We start from the raw sequence: 11,201 nt of genomic DNA, 5'->3' as shown, positions 1-11,201 counted from the left end.
GCTTCGGCCTGGGCCTTGTCACTCCCATTCCAGGTGTGTGTCCTCTATGGTAAGTGCTGGGGGACAAAAACCATTCCCAAATCTGAAGTCGTTTGAAAAGGAAGTGCAGTAGAGAAGACTGCGTCACCAAGGAGGGTGTGAGTCCCCCTCAGCCGGCTTGCTCCGTGCCCAGAAACAGCCGGGGTGCCCACCGTCCCTCCCCGCCCGCTCTGCTCTTTGTCTGCTGCCTGGGGTGGGGGTGGGGGGCTGAGAGGCGCCGCTTAGGCAGAAGACGCCCTTCCTCCTCGGCGGTCCGCGCTCTCGGGGGTCCGAGGCCCGTTCCGGGGCTGCTGATGCTTTAGCTCTGGCGCTCTTTTCTCCTGTGGAGCCAGGACACCCCTCCTCCCACTTTTCCCCGGCCACCCTCCACCCCGCAAGCGGCGCTCGGCCGCGGTCCCCGCTCCCAGCCCCCCAGCCCGGCCCCGGGGACCCAGGACCCTGGTCAGCGCCGGCCCCCCCCCCTCGGCCGCCGGGGTGGAGGAGGGCTCCCGGCGCTCCGCCCACGTCCCCAAACCCCACCCCGCGGTGACGTGGCGACCACTTCCCCCTCCCCCCTTCCATTCATGGTTCGCCTCCTTTGTGTATGGGGACTAGAGCGGCTCAAGGTCTTCGGGCCCCTCTTTGCGTTCCCTTTCCTTCCCCCTTGAGCCCCTCCTCTCCATCACCTCATCTGTCCGAAGCCGGCTAGCGCCTAAGTGGTTGCGGGAGGTAAGCGCCCCCGCCCCTCATCCTGCTGCGGCCCCTCCTTTTTCTCCTCTCCTCTCCCCACCCCGCCGGGTCCCGAACCTCCCCCCCCCCCCCCCCCCCCCCCCGGCTTCTTTCTCGGGACGGGAGGAGGTGTGGAAGATGGGAGGAAGGCCCCGGAGCATCCGCGCCTCTGCTTTTGAGTGCGGTAGGCTAATCTGAGAAGGTTGGGGTGGGTGCGCATGAAGGTCTGTGCCCCCCCCCGGGACTTCCCTGCCTGCCCCGAGCTGCCTGGAGGGCCGGGGGACTAGCGGGAGGGTGTCGTCTGACGGTCTGGGGCGCCGGGGAAAGCGGCGGCCCGTGGGGACACCTCTTCCGCCTCCTCTGCAAGTGGACGTTTCCAGCCTCGCTGCTTCGCGTCTGTCCGTCCGTGGCCTCGGAGCTGCAGAGAAAGGAGGCAGCTTAAAACTGTTCGGTAAAGCATATTAACCCAATATGTATTGCAAATCTTATTGGGAAGATCGAAGGGAACCAAAATTGTAGGAACACCAGCCTATTTTACTCTAATAAAATCCGTTACAAAAATATAAGCTTTTGTACAAAAATAAGGAGTGATTTTTTATTTCTAAAAATCTCCCGTTTACAAAATTCTTCACTTTTAAGTGTTTTTCCCCTTAAAATATTTTCCAACAAAGTATAAAGATAGTTTTCAATACTCCTTTTTGTAAGACTTAAAGTTGTCCTCCTCCCCTTCTCCAGATTGTCTTTGTGGTCTGGTTTGTTACAAAGATGTTTTCTCCAACTTCGTGTTTCCCTTCTGATTTTAACTGGATTTGACCTGTTTGCCCCCAAACGCTTCAACTTTATAGAAGTGCAATTATTTTATTTTCTGTGATTTTCGCCGATGCTTTTTCTGCCATAACCTCTTCCCTTACACACAGATAGGAAAAGTAACTCACTCCTTGCTCCTTTAATTTGCTCTTGATTTCCCGTTTACATCTAATTCACGTGTTCATTTGCACTTTCATTTGGTGTGAGATATTGAAGTCCTATCAAATTTCTGCCAAATTGTTTTCTCCTTTTCCTATTGTTTTTTTTTTTTTTTTATCATTTAGTGTGTATATTCACAAATATGTGAATGGAAGATGGTTTGGGGGCTGTTAAGTAATCAATAGCTCCCCCCACTTGTTCTCTGGAAAATCTCAAAAGACAATCTCAAAAAGCTCATAAAAATGCAAGTGGGATGAGAATTGGAGAAGCTGGAGTTTCCATGGCAAGCTCTCTGCAGCTGTTTTGCAAATTATACAAATAGTGTCTGGGGAGGGGGAAAATCACAATTATATAAACACTTAATGTTGTCAAAAAGCAAATGCTAAGCGCCTTCTGTATGCCAGGCACTATGCTTATTGCTGGAGATGCAGAAAGAGGCAAAAGACAGGAGCCTTCAGTCTACTGGGGAGACATAAATGAGCTGGAGAATACCAAGGTAGGATGAACAGGCGAGAGGCTAAATTCATGCCATTTGAAAAGGAAGAAAACTAAAGCGTCTCAGTTATTCGTTCAATCAATAAAATAATACATTCTTTCAATAAATAAATAAAATATATTTTTATAAATATAAAGGGCCTATAAGTGCCAGGCACGTAAAAATAAAAACAAAAACCAAAAAAACTTCCAAAGACAATCCCTTTTCTCAAGGACTTCGCATTCTACTAGGGGAGGCAATGTACAAACAGCTGAAGTGCAAACAAATCCTGTACAGGATAAATTGGAAATAAAAGAGCAAGGGTTTTAGAGGTAAGGAGGCCCAGGAAAGACTTCTTGTAGAAGGTGGGATTCTAAGTGGGACCTGAAGGAAGTTGGGGAAACCAGGAGGCAGAGATGAGGAGGGAGAGCATTGAGGGAGGAGAGGCAGCCTGTGAAAATGGAGCAGGAGATGGGCTGTCCTGTGCAAAGAGCAACAAAAAGGAAGGTGTCACTGGATCACAGACAATCTGAAGGGAGAGTGTGGATGTAGAAGTGCACAGATGGGGGCAGGTTGTGATGGGATTGGAAAGCCAGAGGATTTTCTATTCCATTCCTGAGATGAAAGGATGTTGAAGTCCAGCTCCAGTAGTGATAAAGGGTATGGAATCAAGAGCCAGGCAGAAGAATGGCTTATGCAGTCTTCAAATTTAATGATCAGAGAGACTACACACACACACACACACACACACACACACACACACACACACACACACACATATGTATATATATATAATTTCCAAAGCTTATAGAGTCAATACCTAATACACTCTTTGATATTCAGCTCCAGGGATCCACTGAAATGCAAATGGTTAGGCCTGGATTTTGGCCACTTTGACAGAATTGGAAATAGTGGTGATGCACATTACAGCAAAATTACCATACCAATGTCTCCAAATACATTTCTCCAAAATGTCTTTTATCTGTTGTATAGTAGAATACCTTTTCCTGACCTAAGTTCAAAAGTATGTCTTTTATGTATCGTATAGCCAAGTTTGCTTTCGTGCCATTTGCTGGCATTCTCTAATCCATGTATTAGACAGATCTCTCTGCGAATGTTTATTAGTGAGCCCAGAGTAATATTTTTCCTGACCCTCTACGAAAGGAAGCTGCTCGGGCATCTTGGGGTGGGGGGTGATGAGGTCAGACCTGTGTGTTAGGGAGATCACTCTGGCATCAAGATGAGGACAGACTGCAGTGGGCAGAGCCTTATGGCAGCAAGGCCATCCACCAGCTATTGGAGTAGTTCAAACATGAGGAGAGTGGGGTGTCTGCCCTGGGTCTTCTCCAGAATCCCCTGCAGCTTCTGCAGGTATATAGAGGGAGGGCTCTTGTCCAATGGATCAGAGCAATGGATGGATCTTGCAAAAAGACAGTAAGACCTGATGCAAAAACGCCCACCCCAGACTGATTAGGAGAATCCCAAAGTAAAGTGAAGCCCATGCTGCCTCTTGCCCCGCCCCAGGTTGCTTTACTTCTTCATCTAGCCTTCCCTGCCTGACTTATGAGGAGGCACCTGCTGGGCAGTTTAGTGGAGCTGCTGGCCCCCTCTCTGGGGGACACGGTTCCCCAAGCTATGACTTGGGGATGGGCTGGAAGTAGGTTGGCTGGGCTAGAGACCGCTGCCACTGCAAGGACACCGAGGTGTTTTTGTGTATATTGGGACCGTGGGTCAGCAGGTGGTGCTGGTAATGATGAGGAAGTGGGCTCTGCCTTTCCAGTGATTTCTCCCCTCCCTGATGACTGTGCCAGCTGGGATAAAGGCAGAGCTGTTGGCTTGGAGAGGGGCCATTCTTTCCTAAGCTCTGGAGTTTAGGGCATGGATCTGTCTCCATCTGGGCCTCTGGGGAGATGCTGGACTAGGTGAGGGTGATGTATTGACTTGTCTGCCACATGCTGCCCCCCTCTCTCAACTGTCTTTGAAAGGCAATAGCCACCACTGTGTGAAACAGTTAATACACCTAAAGAAAGCATTTCCTGAAGGACAATTTCCAGGCACTATTTTTGTAATCTGCAAATAGTGAAGGAAAGGGAAATTGCCAAGGCAGTTCCATCCCCTCAAATTCTCATCCCACTTGCATTTTCTTGATATTTTTTGACATTGCCTTTCCATTTTTTTTTCAGAACTCAACTGGTGGAGGCTACTGATGACTTGAGTCCCAAACCCATTGTCTATTTAAGGAAAGATGTGTTCTGCCAGCCGCGATTGAATGAATTTATGAAAAAGTATTTGTTGAGTACTTACCATGTACACAGAATTGTACTACGTGATGAGGTGCTGGGTGGCTTGGTGCAGTTGGCAGAGAAAGACTGAGGATGAAGAAAAGTATGATATATTTATATTTAGTCAATAAGCAGTTACAAAGTGCCTACAAAGTGCCAGGGATTTGGAAAGAAAAGCCAAAGATAATCTCTTTTCATAAGGATCTCATATATAATAAGGGAAGCAAGATGCAAACAGCTGAAGTACAATGAAATCATAGACAGCATGAAAATGGGGGCAGAATTAGACAGGACAGAGTTAAGAAGAGGGAAGAAAGTAAATAGAAGTGACTGTTATAAATGGTTTCCTCAAGGAGTTGCACCCCAAAATGGTGGTGGTAGATGGGATGATGATAAGAGGGAACAGATGAATCCAAATAAAGTTGTTTTTAAGGATGGGGGAGAGGGAGACATGTTTGTAAGCAAGAGGAAGCAACCAGTGCACAGGGAGATGTTGAAGTGAGACAACTGGATAAGAGAGGTAGCAGTCTGCTGGAGGAAATGGGTTGGAAGCGGATCAGTCATGCAGCTAGAGAGGGGTTTGGCTCAATAATGAGTAAGCACATCTCTGTGTGTGAGACGGGAGCTGAGGAGGAGACAGTTGGAGATGACTTCTGAGTGATGGGCCATGAAGAAGAGGGAACAAGATGGAAGTCTCTGGGAATGACTTCATTATTTTCAGTAAAATATAAGGCAAATTTCTCAGCTGAGAAAGTGGGAAGTTAGTGTGAGTAGGAGCCGTGAGAGTTTTGAGGAGGGATGAACATTTCCTGAAGAGTCATTGTGGTGAGTGGGAAAGTGACTTAATTAAAGAAGTATAAAATGATTGCCTTGGGGCTGTAGGAGTAGCTTTGTCAACTTTTGGGCAAATTAATTGCTGTTTTAGTAGGGAAGAAAAAGGCATGGATCAATCCTATGTGGAGAAATAATGGTGGATATCAGACCTCTGACACATGACTTGAAAGTGAACTAAAAATACCATGATGAATTTAGCCCCAGCCCATTACCAATTGACTGTCAAACATTTTCAGTTTGGGAAATGGAAATTAAATGACATTGTGGGCTATGTCTTTCATTACTTTTTTAACATCATAGAGCAGCTGTAGGAAGGATGTGGTTTTGAGGAAAGTGAGCTTCCTTTAGCAGAGGATCTGTCTTTCTTTGATGATGATACAGGATACCTTGTTATCTGTGCTGATGCCCAATGTGGGTCTGAGTGCATCTGCCCGTGGTTGGGTCATTTTTTAATTGTGTCCTATTCTATGTGACCTATGGAGTTTTCCTGGCAAATTTATTAAAATGATTTGTCATTTCTTTCTCCAACTTATTTTACAGATGAGGAACCAAGGCTAAGAATATTAAGTGATTTGTCAAGGATTACACAGGTAGTAAGTGTCTGAGGCCAGATTTGAACTTCTAAATTTAAGCCCTCCTGACTCCAGATCCAGCGCTCTATCCACTGAGCCACCCAGCTGCCTGTGGTTGTGTTGCCATGTCCCCACGGGGTCCCTTCCATGCATAGGTGAGTGTTACCGGGGTAGGTGTCTCACCGAGAGCCTGCCTGGCAGAGCTTTCCAGGGACTTTGGTGCTGAAGTGATGCTTTTATCTCTGATAATATCTCATCTAAGCTTAGCTGTTGTGTAAGTCCTTGAAAACTCGTTTCAGCAAATGGTAGGACTGGGAAAAGCACTCACATTAGAGGGGGAGTAGGATGTGACAAGAATGTTGCCAAAGAATTCAAGCAGTTGAATATTCATGAGGTGAAATTGGATCCTTGTGGGAAAGGACTTTTAGCATTTAAAGAAGAAACTTACCCCTCATCCTTCCTGTCATGGGAGGTTAAGAGGCAGCCCAGTCTAAAGGCTCTACCCTTCAGGTCTGGGACAGGGAAATCTGGGTTCACATTCCTCCTTTCTAAACATACCTTACTTGACATTCACTGACTGAATGATCGCAAACACCTCCCATCACCACTCTGGCCTTCAGTGTTTTTTTTTTCCTCTGTAAGAAAAAGAAGTTTCAACTATGTAATATTCTCTTTAAAATGTAATGTTTCTCTGTTGAGGTTTTCTTGGGGTCTCTGGAGCAGCCTTCCTTTCAATTCAGAAATCACCCCAAGAACAGCCAGGGGTGAAAGTCCGAATCCTTTATTGTCTCCTTCCAAGTCCTATCTCCTTCACTTGAGGTTGGGCTAGTTTTCTGGAGGCCTTCCGGATCTTGGTTTCAGAGGGGAAGCCAAGGAGGACAGCCTGCCACCCCTTCTCTGTCTTCCCTAATTCTCATTCTGGCTGAATTTGTCCCAGCTTATATGGTCTCTTATCAAAGGTGTGAATCTTGTGAACTATAGGAAGTACTAAGTGCAAGTACTGAACTAGAGAACTGTTGAGCACCATGCTAAATAACCATTGTCTCCATCAATTCCACTGACATAGCACCTTGTAAGAATCCTTGTTTCAACTTCAGAGTTCTGGTCCATAACACAACGAATTCACCTTGGAGTTTGCTTCCAGACCTCTGAGCCTAAATGAGATGTAGGGCAAGCCCCTTTGTCTCTCTGGGTTTCATTTTCCTCTGTAGCATAAGGGGATTGGACAAGGTAGACTAAGCATGCTTTGAGCTGGTGATTTAAGTCTATGATTCTCTGGCTCCATTTGGTGGATAAAGGTAAGGACTGGATGAAGAGGGAATTGAGGCAGTAGATGGAGAACACACATAAGAGATTGGAAGGAGAGGCTTGGCTCAGGGTGGAGGCCATGGTCCAGTGGCTAGAGCATGGAGGTGGAGGAGACAGAATGGAGCCCCAGTTCTACTGCTGATACAACAATATGTTTGTAGTCTCCTTTACTGTCCGATGTTTTTATAATCCAGGATTAATTTTACTTTGGACTTTGGCCTTTCCTGATTTGACCCCAGTAAAGTTTTGGCCAAAATTGGCTAATTATTCAACAAATATCCTTCATACTCAGACTGGTCCTTTTCTTGTACATTTTCCCTTCAAGTTTTGTCCTTATCAGTGCCTGGAGCACAGCCTATGGGCCTGGTTGTTTGCTCATTCACCTGGTGGTGAACCTCTGACATGGCTGCCTCTGTGAAACAGAACATGTTATTGGTCTCTCTAGCTTCTTGGGTCAGGGGTGACATGAGCGACAGTTTTTGGACTGACCTTGAGCCCTCCACCAGCTTTTGCCTATGTTTATTGAGGGTACTGAATCAGCTCAGGTCTCCATGTTCCAGGCAAGTTTCTGAGAGCCTCTGGAGGCTCCTGGCTAGATGCTAGGATTCCCAGAGGTCCCTTGGATAACCTCAATGATATTCCTTATGGGTAAGGTAGCCTCATGAGAGGTCTTCCAACTTCTGCCCTAAATTTTCTTCCACGGGGGAATTGCCCAGCAGCAGTTATCTCCAGTTTTAGCCCAGATTTGGCCAGGGGCAGACTTGCATACATGCCAGGGTGTCCCAATGCCCCCCTCAGCCCCTGACCTGCCTCTGTCTCCTCCTGCCTGGGGAAAGCAGAGTGAGATCCACCCCTCCTCCAGACCAGCCCCTTCCTCCTCTGCTCTGGAGCCTGTCAGGAATCCAAGTCCCATTCAGGGGTTGTAGCTACTGTGCTTTTCCCTTCTGCGGAGCCCAGGACAGCCCTTCTGCCTCTTTGCTCTGCCAATTTCTATAAAAGGAGTGACCTCGGACAACCACAAGCTAAGCTCTGCCCCTTCCCTGCCTAGGCCGAACAGCTGCCCTGGGAATCTGCTCAGTCCCAAGCCCTCCTTCAAGTGGAAGATACATTCTGGCACCCTCTTCTCACCAGGCTGGGTGATAGAAATTGAGAGAAATGATGGGGCAGGGCTTGCATTGCTCTGAACTTGCTGAAAGAGAGCCTCCTCCCTTCTCTTCTCCCCCTCCTTTTTCTCTAGGTGGAGACCAGCCCTGCTGGTAGTCTTCTCTATCAGAGATGGAGGAGGAAGAGGAAGAGGAAGAGGAGGAGGAGGCGGGAATTCCCTTTCCCTTGAGTATGGAGGGGGCCTGTGTGCGGCTGGAAATCTGTGTACCCCCAACCTCCCATTCCATCACCCTTCACAAAGACCCCCCATTCCTGCCTGACAGATACAGAAGTTCCTGTACTCATCTACCTACATATGTGTGAGGTAAGCTCCCCCCTTCCTGGCTCCCTCTCCTGCTTCACGTCCCACATTCCCCCATTTATATTCTCTTATGTCCCCCCCTTAACCTTATTCTGAACCCTCCAAATGTTACTGTATGTGGGCAAGGGTGTCAGGTCACGGACTATGAAGACATTTTTAATGCCTCTGTTGTGTTTTAGGTAGCATCGTGTGTGTGTGTGTGTGTGTGTGTGTGTGTGTACATGTGTTTACCTGTGTGGATCTGCTCCTGTAGGGCTGCTCCTCCCTGGTGCTTCCTACCGGCATCCTATCTCTGTTTGGGTGCCCAGGGGCAGTCTGTGGGGTGGGGCGGGGTGTGGTGAAGACCAGCAGGGAGAAGCCTTTGGAGATATTCCCTCTCTCCCCCCTTCAGCTGGATGTCCCTATCCTTTACTCAGTCTTGGAGCTAGTAACAGAGGATACAGTCTAGGAATTCTTCCCATTCTATTCTCCATGTCTTCTCTTCTGTTTGGTGTTCTTTAATTTAGTTTTTCTTCTGCTTTCAACCTGCACCTGGTAAATGAATCATTTCCACATACCTAGTTTTGGAACAAAAGGAGGGACTATGCCTGATCCCATGGAGCTCTGTGATTTACAGACTGTAAGAAGGGAATTCTTCTCACCTTCACTTCTCTCATCATGAGGGATTTTGGAGCATTTTGTCATCAGGCTCTTGATAGATTGGATTCCATCCTTTGAAAGATGCCTATTCTTTGACGTATCAGAGAGAAGTTCTTAATCTTGGAAAATAGAATCAGTTCCTTCCATATCTTGCACATGTACCAGTCCTTAGGGAACTTTCCTGCAAAGATGCTTTTCCTCACTTCACTGTTACCCTTCTCATTTTCACTGCATTTGATCTATTTGGGCAAAATCATTTTGTAGAAGTAGAATTATTCATTGTATTGTTATCCTCTCCATATCTTGTCATAACCTCTTCCCCTATCCATAGCTGTGAAAAGTAATTTCCTCCTTATTCCTTTAATTTGCTCATTTTTGCCATTTTTACACCTAATTCATGCATCTCTTGTAGTTTAACTTTATAGGTGTGGTGTGGCGCTCATGTCTTGTCAAATTTCTGAAATTTGAAATAGGTTATATATGTACAGTCATCTAAAACACATTTCCATGTAATCATTCTATGAAAGAAAATACAAAGAAGCCACACACACAAAGAAAACCCAAGAAAAAGAAATCTTTAATTTGCTTTTAGACTCTACTGGTTCTTTCTTTGTTGATGGACAACACCTTTCATTATGAATGCTACAGAAATGACTTGAATTACTGTTTTGTTGAGAATAGCTAAATTACTCATGGTAGATCATCATACAATATTGCTATTAGTGTACAGCAGGGGTTCTCAAACTACAGCCTGCCCGCCAGATGCGGCCCACTGGGTTATGGCAAATGGGCTGAGGGGCGGAGACAGAGTGTGAGCTTTTGTTTTTACTCTAGTCCGGCCCTCCCACAGTCTGAGGGACAGGGAACTGGCCCCCTATTTAAAAAGTTTGAGGACCACTGGTGTACAGTGTTCTCCTAGTTCTGCTCATTTCAATTTGCATCAATTCATGTAAATCTTACCATGTTTTTCTGAGAGAATCGTAACCATTTCCAAAAACACTGTAGTATTCCATCGCAATCATAGAAAACTATTTCAGTCATTTCCTAGTTGATGGATAACCCCTCAATTCCAATTCTTTGTCATCACAAATAGAGCTGCTATAATTTTTTTGAACACACAGATCCTTTCCCTTTTTGCTTTCTATCCCTTTCAAATACAGACCTAATGTAGCTATTACTTGGTCTAAGGATATGCATGATTTTACAGCCCTTTGGGCATGGTTCCCAATTGCTTTTCAGTATGCTTACATTGGTATGCAATGTCACCCATAGCACATTGTTTTAATTTATGTATGTATATATATGCACATATATAAAATTAGCATATTTTGTACACACAAAGACACAGAAACAGACTAATCCTCCCTCATAGATATACATTATATATTATATATATACACACACACATACATATTTACATATATATTGTCTTCCTTGATGTAAAACATGCCTCTGAAAGAAAGAGATTGTTTGGTTTGTTGGTATCTCTAGTACCAGGAGGGTCTTTCAGTATTCATGAAGTTATATCATAGACTTAGCTGCCTCACTTAGCTTATGCTTAGCCTTAGCAGGGAAAATATAAATTAGTATAGAGCTTGGTGTATGGTGTTTGGTGCCTTTGCTATACTTTGGGGGTAATGGCACACCTAATAATATTTTTCTCCATTGTCCCTTTCCAGCCACCCTCCGCTCTCAATCATGGTTCCAATAATATAGCTCTGAGTTTCCCAAGTCCCTACTCTTCCCTATTCACCTGACTCTCTTGCTCTGTTCTCTTGCAAACACACACCTGCATCTTATGGCAATCCCTGAACCTCTTATGTATCTCTGTGCCTAGTACCTTAGACATTCCCTCAAGTCAACCATTGACATCCCAGCCCTGAGGACATTTCCTCAATCTAGCTCCACTGCCC

The 11,201-nt window shown here is 45.9% G+C and overlaps 1 pseudogene; it reads left to right on the top strand.

Moving 5' to 3' along the window:
* The first annotated feature begins 599 nt into the window (after positions 1-599).
* LOC141549201 (eukaryotic peptide chain release factor GTP-binding subunit ERF3A pseudogene) overlaps positions 600-11,201 on the top strand; it is a 71,747-nt pseudogene continuing 61,145 nt past the window's right edge.

This window comes from Sminthopsis crassicaudata, chromosome X, assembly GCF_048593235.1.
Source record: "Sminthopsis crassicaudata isolate SCR6 chromosome X, ASM4859323v1, whole genome shotgun sequence".
In the NCBI taxonomy this organism is placed as follows: Eukaryota; Metazoa; Chordata; class Mammalia; order Dasyuromorphia; family Dasyuridae; genus Sminthopsis; species Sminthopsis crassicaudata.
This window is presented reverse-complemented; position numbering and strand designations above follow the sequence as displayed.